Source organism: Protopterus annectens, chromosome 13.part0, assembly GCF_019279795.1.
Source record: "Protopterus annectens isolate FY-2018-M chromosome 13.part0, PAN1.0, whole genome shotgun sequence".
Lineage (NCBI taxonomy): Eukaryota > Metazoa > Chordata > Ceratodontiformes > Protopteridae > Protopterus > Protopterus annectens.
Window position 1 is genome coordinate 777,812,227 of NC_056747.1, and position 21,440 is coordinate 777,833,666.

Genomic DNA, 21,440 nt, shown 5'->3' on the forward strand with positions numbered 1-21,440 from the left:
GTAAGCCCTCACATAGTCCAGTGGGATTTGGTGGCTTGGGGCCTACTGCATATTCTGAGGCAGCCAGTATTTGGCAGTGAGTTCCTGTTCTCCCACACAACTGTTTGTTGTCTGCTGCTATCCTGGTAGCCCACTCCATTCCCTTACATACGTGCAGCAATACCATACATATGCTACCACAGTCTATTGCCCTATTCATTTGTTGTTAAGAAGAGTGACTTACCTTGTGCCAGCAGCAGTTGAAAGGACAGTGCTTCAGAGCTGACTATGTCAGATGCAAGCAGTACACAGCCTATACATGGTAAGGTATAGGTAGTTTGATGTGGCTGGCATCCATTTTACTGTGTGTATGTGAATCTGAGTGAGGTGTCAGTCCCTGGGTCCCTAGGTTGTCAGTGTATGTGCTATGCATTGCCTCTTTGCTAAGGCCAGGGCATACTGAGCACACCAATGTGTGCCTACAGGGACAGGCTCAGGGTGTTCCTCCTCCGAGTCCCCCTGTGCCCGTGGGTACCTTGACAATGGTGGCAGGCTGTGTCTCCCTTCTCTGTGATGCTCTTGTTGCAGTTGTTTCTACAGGGTCATACTGTGTAGCATGGCACATACTATGAACGTGTGTACATGTGGCTGGAGAGTACTGCAGGGCTCCACCAGATATGTCAAGGCAGTGGAACCACGACTTGAGCAGTCCAAACACACACTCTAGGATGTTCTTAGTTTGTGTGTGTGCCTAATTATGGTGTTCTTCAGCTTGTGTTTGCATTTCTGATGGGAGTTATCATCCACAGTTCCAGTGTGTGACCAGCATTCCCCACTAGCTGGACGTATGGGATGACCCCCTGGCAAATGCCTGGAACAGCTGTGATGCATGCCAGATGTGGGAGTCATGTTAACTGCCAGGGCTAGCAGCACACACATTGATGATAATGCCCTGGACATTGCACATGACCTGGTAGTTCATGGAGTGATACCCCTTGCAGTTGATGTAGACTCTACCTTCCTCACTGGGTATTGCTTTGATATGCACATGAGTGCAATCTATGGCACCCAGTACCTCTGGGTAGTGTGCTACATGGTGGAAGAGATGCATATTGCTGGTCCTCTCCTCACGGGTGTTGGGGAAATAAATGTGCTTACTGGCATGTGCTCACATGACATCCAGGAACTGGTGGAGTACCCTGAATGCAGATGCCTGTGAGATCCCCATGATGTTCCCAGTAGGTCTTTGGAAAGTGCTTGTAGCTAGTATTCTTAAGGCTACACATACCTTTGTTTCTACTGGGATGGTTTCCCCCCTGTTGGATCTAGGTCTGTAGTGAGGGTGGCAGAGCTCAGTAAGTTCCTGTATTATGCCCCTGTCCAACCTGTAGTGGTCTACTATCTCCAGCTCATGTAGCCCCTGAAAGGTTACCCTGGGCCTGAACACTCTTCTCCTCCTTAGTCTGGGCCTATTGTTAGCATCATCCTTATCACTGACAGCAGCCTGTAGCATGTAGAGATGTAGCAGAGCAGTAACAGCCCCTATCATTTTGTCAGTTAAAATTCTCATGTGTGTACTCCAATGGTGTAGAGTATGTGGGAAAAATCAGGTTGAAGGGTGTTTGCATACTTTATACTGGTGTGCTGCAGATACAGCCTGTATGATTGGCTGACTATGATACATTCCACCTGCCAGCTATATTACTGAGCCGTTTGAATGGGCCAGTGTCAGTGGAATAAGGATTATTAGTCATTTATACTTGATTGGCTTTCCTTTTATTTGTTTTTGTTTTATATTTCTTCCACTTCTAAGCCCACAGTGCTCCACGCAAACCCACAGAGCTAGTGTAAACATTGCTCACCAGATCTGACCCTCCCCTGTACATGGGCACATTTAGCATTTCTTTAACCAGGTAAAAAGCACACTGTTGGGCTAAGTATAGCTTAGGAGCCTCAAACACACACACCCCTGCTTAACTGTGTTTAGCTGAGCACAAACAGATGCCACTAAGCTCCAATTCACTTAAACATGCCATGACACACCTCCTTTTAATGTTAGCTATTTGTTCTGCCTACACCAACACAGTTCTAGCCCTACCATGGTTAGTACCAATGGACACGGTGGTCTTTTTTGTGATTTAGTAAATCTGGCTCATTTACATACCTCTAATTGTGTATAACCTGGATACAGCACTATACCAGAGCCTATCTCCTTAGCTACTACTATTACCTTCCATTGTATGACTCTGCATGCTGGCCAGTATAATGCAATAAGACTGTGTACCTTTATATTTAATATTTTACACAGTTTTATTTTTTTTTATTAATGGCATGTTTGCACACCACTGCATGCCGCATAAACGTGACATATGTATTAAAATAAAATTAATTTTTAATATATTGCATTAATTTTTCATGTCATTGGCCACAAATATGGCCATTTGCATGGCTACTGTCACATATACTACTCTTTATTTGGGCTGTTACAGCCCCTATTTTCATTTTATAGCCCGGTACATGGTTTCTAACCATGTAACTTTTTACTGCAGACACGGCACCTACAAGGATGCCTTTCTGCTTCCTGGATCACAAAATCACCTCATCTGCATGGTTTTCACAAGCAAATGAGGTGATTTACATTCCGTGGACCCCTCCGTGTTTGCATGGTGTCTGCATGCTCATGCACACCTCCAGCCCTGTTTCCTGGATCGCTTGGCAGCCATATTCTATGTTTGGGCTGCAACACTATTGCTACATGGAGAATTGCTCTATGTAGGGTTTATTGAATTACCCCTTCTGTCTTTTTAGGGGCAGCAGGCTGACTATCAGAAATTTTTCAGGCAGTGACACATACATCCTCCAAAGCTGATAGCACTGGAGGAATGGGTGAAGGTTCTGGAAATTCCATCTGTAATAGCTCACAGTGTTTTTTTGAGGGACTGAGAAATCACAGCGTTCTCCCAGTGGAAACACTAGCACATTATGGAAATAGTTTCAGAGAAAAAGAAACCCCTCACAGGAAGAGTTGGTTACTGTGCTATCCTCTGAGTCTAAATTAGAAATCTGAGGAGAAAACCCTGCACCTGTCCTTTCATCTTCCTGACAAGATTCTTGAATCTCTTCAGGAAAAGCGGTACCCCTTATAAGAGGGTTCAATATCTTGAATTAAACCCTGTGCCAGATCTAGTAAACTACTCCTGTTTAGAGAATTTGGTGTGTGAGTAGATATATGTTCAGGTTTCTGTTTCTTTCTGACTGGGAAAATGGGGACAACAGTGTTGCTAATGGCAGGAGCAGCCTCCCCAGGAATGGGTACAATATTCTGACTAAACAGATAAGCTTTCCTGTTCCATCTCCCTAGACTGACAAGAGTGGCTCTCCCTTGCCCACTGAGTAGACCCCAGTAGCCACAGAGCACATGTCTAACTCCTTGTCCATAGTGACTGTAGTTGCTACATGCAGGGATCCAGAATAAAAGATGAGTGATCTGTGGAACCAGCTTGGGCAACTGCAGGGTCACCTGCATGCAGCCGAGTCAAATTGTTAACAAGCTGTAGTTGCAAAGGCTTGTTAGATTTTACCCCAACAGTTTGGCTTTGTGAAACATTTATATTTAATGTAGCAAATTTCCTCAAAAAAGTTATTGAGGCTGTAGATGTTGGCCATGCAGTACACATGGGGTATATTGAGCTTGCCCCGTTTGGGATATATCTCACTAAGCATGTCAAACAGTTAGAAAGTCCCCAAAATTTCCTAACTATAGTGATCAAAAGCATAAAGTCCCTGAGCTACAAAGATAGTCTGGAAACTCTGTTTCTTTTTTATTGTTTAAAAGACATTTGAGGGGATAGCTCTATCTCACCTACCATGCTATTAGAGACCTGCTTGCCCTGGACCGCCTGTTTCTCCACAATTCCAACATTTCCATCAGTGTTAGAATCAGTGAACTAAATCTTCACCAACAGATAAATAAAATATGGTGAAGTGACAGGTTTATAACCCAGTTCATAGGTTGGTGCTAGGCTATCTGCCCGAAGGCATTTATAAGCCTAGCTGTAATGTGTTGGCTTTCGCCACCCCCTTAGATTAGTTCCCTGTGCCTCTGTCTAGCAGAGCCATTGAAGTGATCCCTGGGGTAAACTTTCTGTTTCCCATCCACTCGTCAAGGTTTCTCTTGAAGAGGGTTAGCGAGAAGCTCTGCCTAATGTAGATTGGAATCATGTTCCAGTGCATGGGAAGTCTCTGGGACAGGAATCTATCTCTCCAGCATGTCCTGTTTATTGTTGTGGTGAGGTTTAGATCCCTGGAGCATGTGGCTCGAGGGGATATGGTTTTCTTTAGGTGGAGCATGTCCATCAATTCTGAGTTGGACATGGCCTTGTATGTCAGGCAGAGATCATCTCTGAGTATGCAGTATGCAACCGAGTACAGCTGGAGTTTCTTCTGTCGAGCTGCATAGGGCATCTGCTTGAGATCAGTGATCCTCTTGGTGAGGTACTTCTGTGGTCTTTCCAGTTGTTGCAGGTGTCTTGTAAGGTACATCCCAAATGGGGTTTTGTACTCTGTGATGAGTCTGATGAGTGATGCGTAGAGGGGCCCAATGACCTCTTTCGATCTGGATGCAAACCCTTTTGTGATAAGGTGGGCCACATAAAAGGATTTTCTAATCACTTTGGCAATGTGATTATCAAAGGAGAGGTTACTATCTACTTGGGTCCCCAGATCCCTTATTACGTCTTCTGTATTTAGGGGGTTACCACCTATGTGGTAGTTTGTGGGTACTTTGTTTTTTCCAAAGGGGATGACTATGCACTTTTTGGCATTTGGCTTGAGGCCATGGTTTTGACACAAGGTATCTGTCTCAGTGAGACCCTTTTGGAGGATGTCTATGTCAGCCGGAGAGAATTATAGCCCCTAGTCTGCAGTCATCTGTGAACTTGGTCAGCCATAGTCCTCCTCTGCTTGCCTGTACCTCTGAGAAGTATAGGCTGAACAGGAGGGGCCCTAGGACTGATCCCTGGTGAATGCCACTTGTAACTGGTTTAGAGTTGGACCTAGCTACCACAACTCTTACCATGTGGGTTTTGTCCATGAGCCAGTTGGCAACCCATCTCGTGATGTAGGGGTTTATGTTCAAGCTGGTGAGCTTGTCTATAATACCTGAGTGGGGAATGGTGTCGAAGGCCTTTGCAAGGACTACGTAGGCTGTGTGGACCACCTTTCCCTCGTCTATAGCCTTGGTAACTGTCTCAAAGAAGTCCACTAGGTTTAGGAAGCATGATCTGCCCTTAACAAAGCCAAACTGGGTAGGGTCCAGTGTTTGGAGGTTCCCAATGTCTCTGTTAATGAGATCCATAATGATGCGTGCCATAGCTTTGCAGACCAAGCTAGTCAGGCTTATACGGGAATAGTTCCTGGGGTCTGTTGTGGCTCCACCTTTGTGCAGTGGAATAACCGTTGCTGTGCGCCACTCTGTAGGCATGTAGCCTGTGGAGAGGCTGAGTTTAAACAGTGTATTTAGGTGAGGGGTTAGCCCACCTTTGAGCTCATGTAGGACGCAGCCTGGGACACCGTCAGGTCCCATTGATGTTGTGTTTTTGACTTTGGAGAGAGATTTTTTAACATGAGTATCTGTGATTTCAGGGGCACTACATTCTTCTGGTATAGTTATGGGCCCTTTTGGGGGTGAAGTTTGCACTGAACCTGTCTGCCAGGATGTTGGCTATATCAGTCATTTGAGTGTATTTTGTGCCATTCTGCAATAATTATGAGCATATCTGAGAATTGCCACCTAGATTCTTGACATAGCTAAAGAATGCCTTGTGGTTATCTTTGGAGTCCAGGGCAATTTTTCTTTCAAAGCTAGCCTTGGATGTTTTTATGAGGAAACGTAGTTTCTTGCTGATACTGATCACTGATGTCTTCCCTTCTTGGGATTTTACTCTTTTCTGTAATAGTTTCCTTCTTCTATTGTATATCTTGTTTATGGCAGGGGTCCACCAGACTGATTTCCTTTTCTTGGAGGAGTGAGTCTTGGTTTTGCTTGGGATAGCAGTAGCACGATCCATGCATTCTTGTAGGTGCCCATAGAATGCATTAGTAAAGGATTTTGCAGCTTGGACAGCCTTATCCTTTAGCATGGAGGCTTTGAAACTTCCCACCTCGGTCTTAAGTAACGTGAAGTTTGCTTTTGAAAAGTTTTTCACATTGGTTTCTTTGACTGGGGGTGGTAGCGGAATGTGGATATCCAGAGTGATTAGTTTATGGTCAGATCTAACCAGTGAGGGGTTGACCTCCGGTGTGGAACACCAGTCGCCTAAGTTGGTGATGACCAGGTCTAATATGTTGTCACCTCTGGTGGGGGTGTTGACCAGCTGATCCAGGTCATTTGAGTTTATAAATTCTAGGAAATGTTGGGCAAGGGAGTTTGTACTTGAGTAGTTCTCCCAGTTAATGTTTGTGTAATTGAAATCACCCAATATCAGGGTGTTTGGTAGGACCATTATGTTTCTCAGTGTTTCCAGGAATGTGGAGTGGGAGTCCTGGGACATGGTGGGTGATCTGTAGCAAGCTATAATTTGAGTAGCAGTTTTGCCCGTTGTTAGTTGCATGTGGATGATCTCTGAAGCATTGTGCTGTGCCACTAACCTGGAGGTGTGGGTATCCTTGATGAATATGGATACTCCCCCGCCTTTTGTATTTTGGTTTTGTGGCCAAAATGTATGGTATGAGTTGTAGCCTGGTAGTGCTGGGGTGCTCTCTGGAGCCTTAAACCAGGTTTCTGTTACTGCACATATATCAGTTTTGTCCATACTGAGGAGTGCCTCGAGTGCATGCATTTTGAGGTTTAGACTTCTGGCATTGAGTAGCATTACCCTCAGTTTTTTGTTACTTGTGCTATTTACAGCAGTGGGTTTGTCTTTTGAGCCTTGCCTAAAAAAGGCACTATGGGGGTGGCAAGAGCCTTGGCCAGTATTGAAAAGCCTAAGGGGGATAGGTGCAAGCCATCTCTGGTGAAGCAGCATTGCTTGTCAAGCATGTCATCCCAGGCTGACAGACACTGGCTCCCCTTTGAATGATACCAGAAGCTTAGCCAATTGTTGAAATTGATCATTTTTATCTATATCGTGGTATCATTCTTGGTGAGGTCAGGATGCTACTCAGGGTCAGGGTCATACCGGACTGGGCTATGTGATCAGAGAGCTCCTCCATGTCTTTTTTCGTGTAGTCCAGGGAGGTACGGCCAAGCCATTTACACCAACATGGACAATGACAGAGTCATATTTGTACTTGTTCTGGAGTGACCTGAGTGCTTGTGTTATGTGGCTGATCTTGGCACTTGACATGCAGCTAACAGTAACCTTTTCCTTGTTCAGCCTAGTGAGTGGGACGTCAGTGTGCCTGCCTATAGAGTCACCTATTACTAGTGTGTTGGATATGTTATTTTGCCTTAAGGGCTGTGATTGCGTGGCACACTGGTTTTGTGAAGTATGTTTCATGGTTTGTGTTGGGAGGTGGAGGTTGCTTGTATGCCTGTTTTGGAGGTCTTTGTTTCTTTTGCAGATTTTTATTTAGACCCTCTAAGTATATTTTTGTGTATTTATGTGTGTTTTCTGCCAGTGCTGGTTTTATAGGTCTATGTGGGACTGGTGGTGTGATACAAGTAATTCCCTTCTCTTCTTGACTGACTGGTCCAGTCTTGGGTTGAGAGAGCTTAGCCTACAGTTTGGCTGTATAATTGCATCTCTTGCATATATTAGTGTTTGGTGGAAGGAGGAGAGGGTTGTCTGTGTACATGACACAATTGTAACATTGTCTCAAAATGCCCAGATTCACCAGTTGAACCAGAGAGTACACCTGAAACTGCCCTTTGGACATGCCTGGATAGATACAGTGAACTGTTTTATTGATTGGCTGGTAAGATCGAATAGAGAGCCTTGTCCTTCTTTGCAGTATAGGGAGGTCTATTGCTAAGGTTTATTACTGCTTGCTATGAGTTTTGTGGGGTCTACTTTAATTAAACAAAAGCAGAATCCGTCGAATACGAATCTGTCGACACGTAAACAGCGAAACGTGGAAACGAATGCACTAAATAGCGAAATCTGAAATGTGGAATTGTCATAGTTGCCCTGTCTGTGGTATAGCTCTGTAAGGTAAGTGTGTGATAACCAAAACTGAAGAGTGTCAATGCGCAAAAAAAAAACTGGTAACCACAAAAACACACTGCTGGAGTAAAGCCAAATGCCGGACTTCCAAACCGTATCTAAATACTTTATTGTATGACAAGCAACATAAAATATAAAACGCTTAATGAATCACTGCGTTTTTCATCTATTCACACAGACTTCATCAGACAAACAAATAATTAATTACATCACTTATATATTGACAATTATATTTGAATTGTCCAATAGCTTTTGATTATTCCAACTCATTAATATATAAAAACATACCTCTCTAAATGCTGGCAATCATAGTAAGCATGACATGGATTTCACCAAGTTCCAAACTTGATTTCTTTCTTTTGTATATTAAATATCTGGATCTTATTGATCTTACTGATCCCAACCAAAGGTTCACGTTAATTAAAAAGTATAGAACCACTTTGATGAAACTCAAATCTATGTGAACTAAAAACTCATTGTAACTATTCACTGTAGTTACAATGAGTTTTTAGTTCACATAGATTTGAGTTTCATCAAAGTGGTTCTATACTTTTTAATTAACGTGAACCTTTGGTTGGGATCAGTAAGATCAATAAGATCCAGATATTTAATATTTGGAGAAAATATACAATATACAAAAGAAAGAAATCAAGTTTGGAACTTGGTGAAATCCATGTCATGCTTACTATGATTGCCAGCATTTAGAGAGGTATGTTTTTATATATTAATGAGTTGGAATAATCAAAAGCATTGGACAATTCAAATATAATTGTCAGTATATAAGTGATGTAATTAATTATTTGTTTGTCTGATGAAGTCTGTGTGAAGAGATGAAAAACGCGGTGATTCGTTAAGCGTTTTATATTTTATGTTGCTTGTCATACAATAAAGTATTTAGATACGGTTTGGAAGTCCGGCGTTTGGCTTTACTCCAGCAGTGCGTTTTTGTGGTTGTAAGTGTGATAGTTACGGACCTTAAGGTTAGGGTGTGGGTTAAGGTAAGTGCATAGATAGGTAATGTATGTAAGGTTTAGTGTAGAGTTTTGTTAAGTGTATGTGTGTGGAATATTTACTTTGTGTGAGGATAGTTCTGTAGGGTAAGTGTGCGGTAGTTACGGACCTTAGGGTTAGGGAGGGGTTAAGGGTAGTGCATAGATAGTTGTGTATGTGGGGTTTAATGTAGGGTTACAAGTGGGGTTTTGGTGCTTTAATTTAGGGTTAGTAGTAGGGTTTTGGTTAGTGTATGTATGTGTTTTTTGTTGTGTTTCCTAGGTAGTATGTTACGGGCAGTGGGGTTGGCCGACTATTGCGGTTTCGATGTTTAAATTTCACGGTTTTGCGTGTTCTACGTTATCGCATTTCGCTGTTTATGTGTCGATGGATTCGTATTCAAAGGATTCCGCTTTTGTTTAATTAAAGTAGACCCGCTTTGAGCAAGTGCTGGGATGAGAATTGAATGGTTTGAGTGCTTCAGTTGAAAGTTTGTCTAGTTCCAAGAGAAAATTGAAGAGTAGACTTTGTGGAGCCAGGAATAGTTATACCCTAGCTAACCAGTGCTCAAAACTATGCAAATGTGGGTTTTATAGCAGGGAAATGAAAGAGATAAAAATTAACCCAAAATAGCCAATAAACTACTAATTTCTGGGCTGAAACCACTCCTCCAGGGACAGATCGGCTGCTCAAAGCTCCCTCTCTTACAGTGAACAGAGAAACTTCCTCTCTCACAGTGAACAGAGAAACTCCCTTCTAGCCAAGTAAGGTATGAGCAAACACAGAAACTTGAAAAACAGCCCTGAATTCAGCACAAATGTGAAAACTGGACTATACTAGCTTAGAATAGCGGGAAAACAAGTATATATATATTTTTTTGTTGTTGTTTTCAGAAAATAAAGCAGATACAATCAAAAAAACACTTTCAATGAACAGAAATGGCTATCACACTTGAGTGTGTAGCCTACAACAGTTAAATAGGTAATTTAAACACAAAAATGACTTTGTTAAAGTGCAGGCAGTAAAATAAGTACAATATGTAGCTGAAACAAGCTTTTTAAATCACAGAAACTCTAGAAAAATGGCGTTTTAGGTGGAATTAGCTAAAGGCAGCAAGAAAATGCAGAAAAATGATACTTAATCACTCCAAAGTCTCTTTTATCTCTCTGCTGCTGTAGAACTCTGCAGGGCACTAGGCAGGAGCTTGCTGAGCTGTATACTAGCACAAAAACCTTGCAAATTAGGTTTTATAGCAGAGAAATGAAAGCAATAGAAATTAGCCCAAAATGGCCAATAAACTACTAATTTCTGGTCTGAAACCACTCCTCCAGGGACAGATAGGCTGCTCAAAGCTCCCTCTCTCACAGTGAACAGAGAAACTTCCTTCTATCCAAGTAAGGTATGGTCAAACACAGAAACATGTAACACAGCCCTGAATTCAGCACTAACCTGAAAACTGGACTATACTTGCTTAAAAAGGTGGGAAAACAAGTATTTTTTGGGGTTTTTTTTTTGTTTTTTTCAGAAAATAAAGCAGATGCAATCAAAAAAACTCTTTAAATACACAGAAATGGCTATCACACTTGAGTGTGTAGCCTACAACAAACAGGTAATTTAAACACAAAAACAACTTTGTTAAAGTGCAGGCAGTAAAATAAGTACAATATGTAGCTGAAACAAACTTTTTAAATCACATAAACACTAGAAAATCAGCATTTTAGGCAGAAATAGCTAAAGGCAGCTAGAAAATGCAGAAAAATGATACTTAATCAGTCCAAAGTCTCTCTTTTGTCTCTCTGCTGCTGTAGAACTCTGCAGAGCACCAGGCAGGAGCTTGCTGAGTTGTATACTAGCGCAAAAAACTCGCAAATGTGGGTTTTATAGCAGGGAAATGAAAGAGATAGAAATTAGACCAAAATGGCCAATAAACTGCTAATTACTGGGCTGAAAACACTCCTTCAGGGACAGATAGGCTTCTCAAAGCTCCATCTCTCACAGTGAACAGAGAAACTTCCTTCTATCCAAGTAAGGTATGGGCAAACACAGAAACTTGTAACACAGCCCTGAATTCAGCACTAACCTGAAAACTGGACTATACTAGCTTAGAAAGGCGGGAAAACAAGTATATTTTTTTTTCAGAAAATAAAGCAGATACAATCAAAAAACACTTTAAATGCACAGAAATGGCTATCACACTTGAGTGTGTAGCCTACAACAGTTAAACAGGTAATTTAAACACAAAAACAACTTTGTTAAAGTGCAGGCAGTAAAATAAGTACAATATGTAGCTGAAACAAGCATTTTAAATCACAGAAACTCTAGAAAATTGGCGTTTTAGGCAGAATTAGCTAAAGGCAGCAAGAAAATGCAGAAACATTATACTTAATGACTCCAAAATCTCTCTTTTATCTGTCTGCTGCTGTAGAACTCTGCAGGGCACCAGGCATGAGCTTGTTGAGCTGTATACTAGCGCAAAAACCTTGCAAATCTGGGTTTTATAGCAGGGAAATGAAAGAGAAAATGGCCAATAAATTACTAATTTCTGGGCTGAAACCACTCCTCCAGGGACAGATAAGCTGCTCAAAGTTCCCTCTCTCACAGTGAACAGAGAAACTTCCTTCTATCTAAGTAAGGTATGGGCAAGCACATAAACTTGTAACACAACCCTGAATTCAGCACTAACCTGAAAACTGGACTATACTAGCTTAGAAAGGCAGGAAAACAAGTATTTTTTTTTTTTTTTTTTTTTTCAGGAAATAAAGCAGATACAATCAAAAAACACTTTAAATGCACAGAAATGGCTATCACACTTGAGTGTGCAGCCTACAACAGTTAAACAGGTAATTTAAACACAAAAATGACTTTGTTAAAGTGGAAGCAGTAAAATAAGTGCAATATGTAGCTGAAACAAGCTTTTTAAATCACAGAAACTCTAGTAAATTGGCGTTTTAGGCAAAATTAGCTAAAGGCAGCAAGAAAATGCAGAAAAATAATACTTAATCACTCCAACGTCTCTCTTTTGTCTTTCTGCTGCTGTAGAACTCTGCAGGGCACCAGGCAGGAGCTTGCTGAACTGTATACTAGCACAAAAACCTCACAAATGCAGGTTTTATAGCAGGAAAATGAAAGAGATAGAAATTAGCCCACAATGGTCAATAAACTACTAATTTCTGGGCTGAAACCACTCCTTCAGGGACAGATATGCTGCTCAAAGCTGCCTCATAAACCCCTGGAATAAACTTCCCATACATGTTAAGCAGTGCAACTCACTATCTTCCTTTAAACATAAACTTGGTAAATGGATGGGTCCCTGCAAATTTACACCAGGATTGACAGGTAAAGTCTATTTGGAGAAAGGTTTTGTGGCCTGAGGGAGGCTTACCAGGTTTACCGGCAGGGTAAAAATGGTGAACAGACTCAATAGCTTGGACTACCTATGAATCTATTATTCTTTAAGGGCTCTTTCTGCCAGGGAAAAAAAATCATTCACTAGTGGACATAAACCAAAAGCAGCTGTTTTCTTTAACTGAAATGTACTTTAAATGTTACTGTCTGGATGCAGTGACACTGCTAGTTTGAGAAAGTAAGAATGTGCAGCAATTATAGTAGCAGATCTATACACCCCTACTAGCATACCCATACACCCCTACTAGCATACCCATACACCCTTACTATCTTTCCCTTTTTAGGAAATCATGATTGCTTGTTAGCAGTTTACTTATCTGTAAAGCTAGATGAACAGAAATGAAAACTGGAATTTTCTACACAAGTCACTGGTAAAGCATGCCTTGCATGGGAAAAAGACTAGTAGATATTGATATACAGATCCCTTTGCAAACTGTGTATATAAAGCTTAGTGGCACTTATTTCAATGACTGTTTTTACATGTTGAGTCCTGGCCACTAATTGGCTAAGTAACATGATCCATGGTATAATGTACACTAACATACAAAATTGTGTTTGGTGAAAGAAATGTTGGTTGAATGACAAGAACATAACTTGTCACACTGGACAACAGATTCACCTTCCTTCCACATTTTCCATACTGTTTTAATATGAGAAAGTCTTTGCTTAATATTATATCAAAAGTTAAATCAGGGGTTATAGGTGCAGGTTGCTACAGTTTTCCCAGAAGTGCTTGAATGTCTACATCTGTAGGGAGTTACTCTTTTTGTTATCATGAATGCATATTACCTCCATTCTTTCTGATCAATGCTACTTTTGTGCTTCCAAAAGCACAGTTGCATAAGTATATCTTCCATACATCCCTTTATATCCCTCCTGGAGACAATATCTCAACCCTTGAAGATATTCTCTCCTGGTTCTCTAACATCACTAATGAAAATATAATCCTGAGTGATATTAATATTAACTGGTCAACAATTCACTCTCCTACAAACTCACTTAATATAAACTTGTACAATTTCACTCAGCTTATTAATTCAACAACTATGCCTTCCAAGAACTTCTTTACTGGAAGCACCCTGGACTGGATTCTAGTTTCTCATCCACATTACATCTCTGATAGTGGCACTCTGCCCGATCCATTAGGCGACCACTTCCCCACTTTTGCCTACTGTCTTCCCTCCTCCATACAACTAACTCATACCTACACCTTCACTCACTGTCTAAAAAAACTTTAATCCTAGCATATTCTCAAATGCACTAAAAAAATGAACTGGAACCCACTAAAAACCCTTCCCTTAGAAAATGCTGTTACCTACTTTAACTCAGCTTTCCTCAAATTGCTTACCTCCTTTGTCCCTCTGAAAACAAAATGCATAAGAAGCAATCCTGTACCTTGGCTAACCAAAAATACCTTACTAGCCATGTGATTCCAGGATAAAGCCTGGAAACGCTACTCCAAAAATAAAACTATCACCACCCTTAATGAATTTAAAACACTTCGTAACAAAGTAAAAAAACTTATTATCTTAGACCGCAAAGCCTACTTCTCTACACTCCAAACCAACCATAGCACCAACCCCAAAAAATTCTGGCATGGAATCTCCTCCCTTCTCAACTCTGACAAAAAAGAAAACCCCTGCCCTGATCCAGATGCCTCTGACTTGGACTTAGCCACCCAATTTAACACTTTCTTTATTGATTCCATAAGTAAACTTACATCATCCTTCACTTCCCATTTGGCTTCCCCACCCTTATTTCCACATATCCCTCCCTCCCCTAGCATCTCCTGCTACCACGTTCCTTCTTTCTCCTTCAACCCCATCCCTACAGCCACCATAAAAAAATTCTACTAAGATTGAAACCCAGCTCCAATGCCCCTGATGATATATCCTCATATTTCTTAAAAGTCGCCACAGAAGGCATAGCTCTTCTTATCTGCATTCTTATAAATCGATCTATTGCTGAATGTCAAGTTCCCCAGCTCTGGAAAAAGGTCTTTATTATTCAACTCCATAAAGGTGGTAATAACAATAATATCACAAACTTTCAATCTATCGCTATCTTATCCCCATTTCGAAACTTCTCAAAAAATGCATCCATCTACAACTTCTACCTTACCTCATAAACAACCAGCTTCTAACCCCTACTCAACATGGTTTCAGACCCAGCCACAGCACTACCACAGCTCTCCTCTCCTTCCTAGAAACAGTTAATAAGGCCTGTGACACTGGCCACATCGTGTCCACTCTCCTCCTTGACCTCTCTAAGGCATTCAACACTATCTCTCATAACCTTCTTTTCACTAAACTCTCCAAACTAAATCTATCCCACTCCTCTATTAACTGGTTTATCAGTTACCTCTCATTCAGGCAACAAGTAGTCAGATAGAAAAAAGCCACCTCCCCTTTTCTCGATACTCTCACAAGTGACCCCCCTGAGTTCAATTTTAGGCCCCCTTCTATTCAATATATTCATAAACGATTTCTACCAAGCCATCCCAAATCCCAACCTTGTCCAATATGCCGATGATTCAACAATAATCTGCTCTGCCTCTTCTATACCCACCCTAGCTAAATTAACCCAAGATGCCTTCTCCTCTACTGAGCAATGGATGATGGACAACCAACTAGCACTCAATGCTACTAAAACTAAACTCATGATATTTACTGCTTTCAAAACCACCACTCTAGATAAAACCTCATTCTCAGTCACCAGTCAAAATAATATTCCTCTCGAAATTGTCTTTAATGCTAAACTACTAGGAGCCCTGATTGATGACCAGCTAAGGTTTGATAATCATCTACAAGTAAATATAAAAAAACACACAAAAAAATAGGCATGCTTTACCTCCAAAACCGTTACATCTCTCCCTCCACTACGGTCACCCTCGCCATCACTTACCTTATCCCATCCCTCCTATATGGTGTCTCTATCCTTACTAACCTGCAGTTCTCCATCAAGACTAAACTCTCCTCTTGCTATAATAACAAAATTTGCAACCAGCCATAGATCCACTTCCCATCACTGCACCACCCTACACCAACTGAATTGGCTTGAGCTGTCCAATTACCTCATCTATATTCAACTTGTCCAAGCACACAAACTTATTTTCATTCCCTCTCTCTGGTCCTCTCTTGCTACCATCTTTAAAATATACCAACCAAATAGATTTTTGAGATCTAATTCCTAAAATCTAATTGAACTGCATAAACCTGCCCGTCCACCAGGCAAACATCTAATGTCCTTCTCTCTAGCACACCACTGGAATTCCCTACCACCTCTCATCCACACCACTAGCAGCCTCTCTTCATTCAAAACCTTACTTCACACACACCTAACTTCACTATGGGAATGCTCTTGTTCCCATCCCACATAATCTCCCTACACTATAGCTACTCTCTATAAGCTATAATTCACAATAGCCTCCCATTGTTTTGTACCCCTAATAAACTCTAGGAATTAGCATAACTCCTTGAATGGTACAATTTAGTAGCCTAGAAATTAGCTGCATGAATTAGCATAACTGTTAAAAAATTTAGACTGTTTGTGTTATTGCATTGTGCTAATATATTAAAATGTTATAACTTTGACTGTTTGTAAATATTACTCTTATTGCATTATACTAATATGTGCACTCTACTAATATCTGTTTTTCTATTTGTTTAATTTTGCTTCATTTGTGCACATTACATTTCTCTAATAACTTACTCTTATGTTAAATCTGCAATTTGAAATTTTCTGGAGCTTTTCTCCCCAGGACTCCATTGAAAATGGGCTCCGCATGGCCCGATGGACTATACTGGCAAACAAACTATAAATAAATAAATAAATAACAGTAGACATTTGAATGATTCTGCTATAGTAGCCTTAGCTGGATTATATCCTCCCAAGGATATACCAGTCAGCCAGCTTCCAAAGCTTCAGGGTACCTTTCACATGCCCAAACTATCAGACAAATAGAGCTGAGTTGACTAAAAGACAGGTTTGGGAGCCAAGCCTTCAGTACTTTCAAGCCAGCTTAGAGAGGGAGGCTATGCCCTGAGAGGACACTGTCAGATGCAGCAAAAACAAATGCCCATACTTTGGAAAAATACCCCAAAAAACAAGGGGGTGGTGGCAGGGAGCAGCTACTGCAGCAGTGACCATTTGAACATCTACTGTTATGGTAAGTATACTTAAACAACTCTTCTATGTTCATCATATTGATCACTGCTGCAGTAGCCTAAGCTATATAGGTAGATTACCATAGCTTAGAATATCTAGGAGGTAACTGGAGAAAGATCCAGGAGCCCTTTGAGAATGGTCTTAGCAAGGCTGACTGAGATCTAGGAAAGGAATCTGGCTTGTAGTGCTTTGTTAAAGTCTGTACATAGGACCATGTTGCTGCTTTTAGAATCTAGAGTCCAACCTTTTCCATGCCATATATGAAGCCAAGGCACTGATATATTGTGCCTTGACCTTGCCTGGAACAGTTTTGTTGTGGTGGAAATAACAAAAGGTAACAGCCTGAGACAACCACTTGGAAATAGTCTGTTTTGATCCAGATTGTCTCTTCTTTTTGCCTTTAAAAGAAATGAACGACTGATCAGAAGTTCTGAAAGATGTTCTACCAACTCAGTAGTTGAACTGACTATGGACATCCAAGGTATGAATTCTCATTTTGCCCTCATTTTGGATTCAGAAAAGAACACAGTGAAATAAATAGTTTGGTTTAAAGTAAACTCAAATACTACTTTAGGCATAAAAAAGGATTAGTTCTGAAGGAAACCATGTCTCTGTAGAAAATGAAGTAAGTTTGACCCGCCACGAGAGGAACTCAGATGCTCTTCTTGCAGAGGTCAGAGTAATCAGTAAAACTGTTTTCCCTGTTAAGAATCTGAAGTAAGCCAGATGAGCTGATTCAAATGGGGTAAGAGTTAGTTTCTACTATACAAAATTAGGATCCCAAGGAGCAGCCACCATTTTTTGTCTTGCATGTAATTCTCCTTTCAAAAACATTTTGACATGAGAATGCATTGAAAGAAGGGAACTATGGGCAGACATGCCGAAATGGCTGGCAAATGAACCTTGACAGAGGAGTAAAACAGGCCATATGAAAGTAACATACAAATATTCTAAAACCATAGAAGCACAAGCCTTAAATGGGTGTTGGTTCATTGCTGGCAACAACTAAATTCTTTTCTATTTGAGTATATATGATATTCTAGCAGCAGGATTTCTTGCCTCCATTGATACCTGATGCACATTCTCAGTAAGCAGGTGACCAAAAGGTATTAAGACCATATCATCCAGGCAGTTAGTTGAAGTTGTTTTGGGGTCAGGATGCATCAAACACCTTTGCTCTTGTGTGAGTAGATCCAGTCTGTGAGTAAGCTTTTGGTAACTGCACCTGGCCAATTCCAAAAGAAGAGACAGCCACTGTTGGATGGACCAGGAGGGTGTCACCACAATCATTTTGAGAGATTCCTTCTGAATCTTCAGAAGTACCATGGATGTCTGTGGAAAGGGTGGAAAAACCTACAGGAGCATTATTATCTAAAGAAAAGAAAAGGTGTCTGTCTTTCGAGCTTTCTTGTGTGGTACCCTGGAGCAGAATTTTGCCAGATGATTGTTCAGGGGGGAAGACAAAAGGTCTCCCTGAGGAACTCCCCCACAGACTGATCAAATCTTGGAAGACCCCTTATCTAGGTTCTATTTGTAAGGGTATGTCTTTGTCCTGCTCAGCCTGTCTGCCACACAGTTTTGGTTTAATGGAACGTAGAATGCCTTTAGGGTGTGATTGTGGTGTAAAGCTATATCCCATGCTAATATGGTTAGTCTGCATAGGGGCTAAGATCTGGCTCCCTTTGTTTATTTATGTACCATATCACTGTGTTATTGTCTGTCACTTCTTGAAGAGGTCCTTGTGGACCAACAGTGATTCAGAGAGTTGAGTGCCTTGAAAACAGAAAACATCTCTTTGATCTTTATGTGCTTTGATCTGTCTTTGTTGTCCCAGATACCTTGGACTTTTATCCCTGTGATACTGCTTCACAAGCAAAGTCCAATGTGTCTGAGGGGAATAACTGATTTGGAGCTGGAGGGAATTCAAGAATATTTAATGTCTCTATCAAGTGATTTCTCTTCTCACAAATCCCAAAACTGGAATTTGAAAAGCTAAATTGTGTTGCTGCTGAGATCAGAGACTTCAGATGCCATTGCATCTTTGTCATATGGAGTCTTGAAAGAGGTATCATAAAAATAATTTATACCACGAGACCCAGGATCCTGAGGTATCCCCTTGCAGAGACCAACATCTGAATGGAAAACCCACTTTAATACATTTAATTATAAATCTATTTTATTTTCCTGTGGAAGAAAATCAATAAGGTGTATAGCAGACACCCCAGAAATGCACTTCTGTGTGATGGAGTTAAAAAAAGTGTGCATATTCTTATGAAATCCCAGTTTGTGGTCTCATGAAATCCCAGTCTGTGGAGAAGATCTCTCACCCAAGTGAGAGATTTGTGGCACTTTGAAAAAAAAAAAGACTCTGCAAAGATAAGCAATTTGTCTAAATATGGAAAGATGTGGATACCCTGTAGCCTGCAATGGCCTATAATAGGAGCTAGACATGTTGTGAAACCTCTTGGAGCAGTGGATAACGCAACGGGAAAGGCAGAGAAATGATAATGAGATCCAGAGGCACAAATCGGGATGAACAGGTATAAGATGCTAAGCATCTTTTAAATCTTAGATTACTAAAAAGCTCAAATGAGGAAGAAGGCATAGGAGATTGTGGAGTAAAACCATTTTGAACTTGGGCACTATCACATATTAGTTTAAGAAAGAAAGATCCAGAACTGTCTCCAGGAATTTTTTTTTTTGATACTAAAAACATTCTTGAATAAAAATCCTTTTGCAATCTAGGAAGGAGGAAACGCTTTAATACCCTGTGACAGCATGCATAGTAGGTAGATGTGGAAGAATTCCCAAAAAAAGAGGAATTTTATCCCATTGCCATTTGTAGCCTTGCTGAAACAGCCTCAGAACCCATTTGTCTGAATCTGTCTGCTACCAAAGACAGAAATAGACATTCAGGCTTCCTGGGGGTGGGTGTGGGGGACAAGGTCCCCTATATAGTAATTCTGCCTTATTTGGCTGTCATTTGTTCTGGGGGGGGTCCTGTTTTTTTTTTTGGAACCTTCCTGCCATTGCTTTTTAAACATCTGCTTACCAGCATTCTACTGTGACTGTTTATTTTGTTTCTTAGCAAAAGTGGATGAGGGAGCAGAAAATCCCTTGGAAATGTTCTAGAAGGAGAGCTGAATAACCTGAGAGATTCCCTGAATCAGCTTATGTCTCTCATTACATTTTTTGATAACCTCTGCAGCAAAGGGTCCAAAAACAAAATCTCTTACTGAAGGAGAATTCAAAATTTAATTTTTACATATTCCGGGAGGTTCTGAGAATGCAGCCAGGCAAACTTCCTCAACACAGTACCAGAAGCAACAGTTCTGGATGCAGTATCTACATGGTCATATACACCAGAAGAAGTTAAGCCACACAAAGCTGATCTTACCTCACAACAGGGAACTGTAGATAAAACATTTCTCATACCTTCACAATTAGAATAAACTTTAACATAACAGCCTGACAATTTAAAATTGTAAAATTAGTTGGTCAGTTGTTAATCAGTTGTTAGTTGTTAATTGCTATGTATTTTTTGACTGTTAATGTTTTTGTATCTTTGGGAATTCCTTATCTTATGTTATTTTGTAATATGAATTCTTCCAATAAAATATATTTGAAAGAAAAAGTAAATAAAATAAAATTCTAAAAATCAAAGTTTCAGAAGTAAAAACTTTTACTCAAATGATCACTAACATTTCCATCCCTTTCAGAAGCAAAAATATTGAATTAACAAAATATTTACTATTAGCTGAGCTGAACTAAGGCTATAGCTGTTGGGTCAGGTCTGGGATTAATATATAAAAACTTGAAACATTGAGGAACTTTGTAAATTCTATCTCCTTTCTTAGGTGCAGTAGACTGGCTGTCAAGGAATCATAGGGTATGATAAACACATCCTGCAGTGCTGACACCTCCGGGGACAGTGGTGGATGAAGGTTCTGAAAATTGTAATTGCAACAACTCATAGTATTTTCTGAGAGACTTAGAACCCTCAGTTCTCTCCCAAAGAAAACACAGGTAAATTGTGAAAATAGTCTCAGAGAAAGAGAATACCTCACAGAGACATTTAGATACCACGCCCTCCACTAAATCTGAATCAGAAATCTGAGGACAAAAACTATATTTGTCCCCTCATATTCCTCTCCAGATTGAATTTCTTCGATCTCTTCAGGGAAATAAGAAACTCTTCTTCATTTATGCAAAACCACCTTATAAGAAGGGTCAGTAGTCTACATAAGACCATGAGCCAAACCTAATAAACTACTCCAGTCCAATAGAACTGTCACAGGAGAAGATAAATGTTTAGTTTTCCATTTCTTTTTGGCAGTAAAGTAGGGGCAAATAGGTTTACTAATGGCAGCAACAGCTTTCCCAGGGATGGGTACAACATTCCAGTTAGGCAGAGACAATGACCCTTTACCTCCTCTCAAGAACAACAACAATGGTTCTTCCTTGCCCACAGAGGGGACTCCAAAAGCCGCAGAGGATGTAGCTAACCTCCTGGTCCACTGTGGGTGCATGGACAACACCAGAGGGATCCAGAGAAAAAGATGAATGGTCTGAGGAACTAGCTTTGGCCACAGTAGTCACCCACCTGTGGTTGAGGCAAATTCCTAGCCTGCTGTGGTAGCAAGAGCTATTTAGTTAATTTTTTATTTTTGTGGATGGAAGAACTGACCATGGGACCAGTAGTTTATTCCATGGACAAGCTGAAAATGGTGCTTC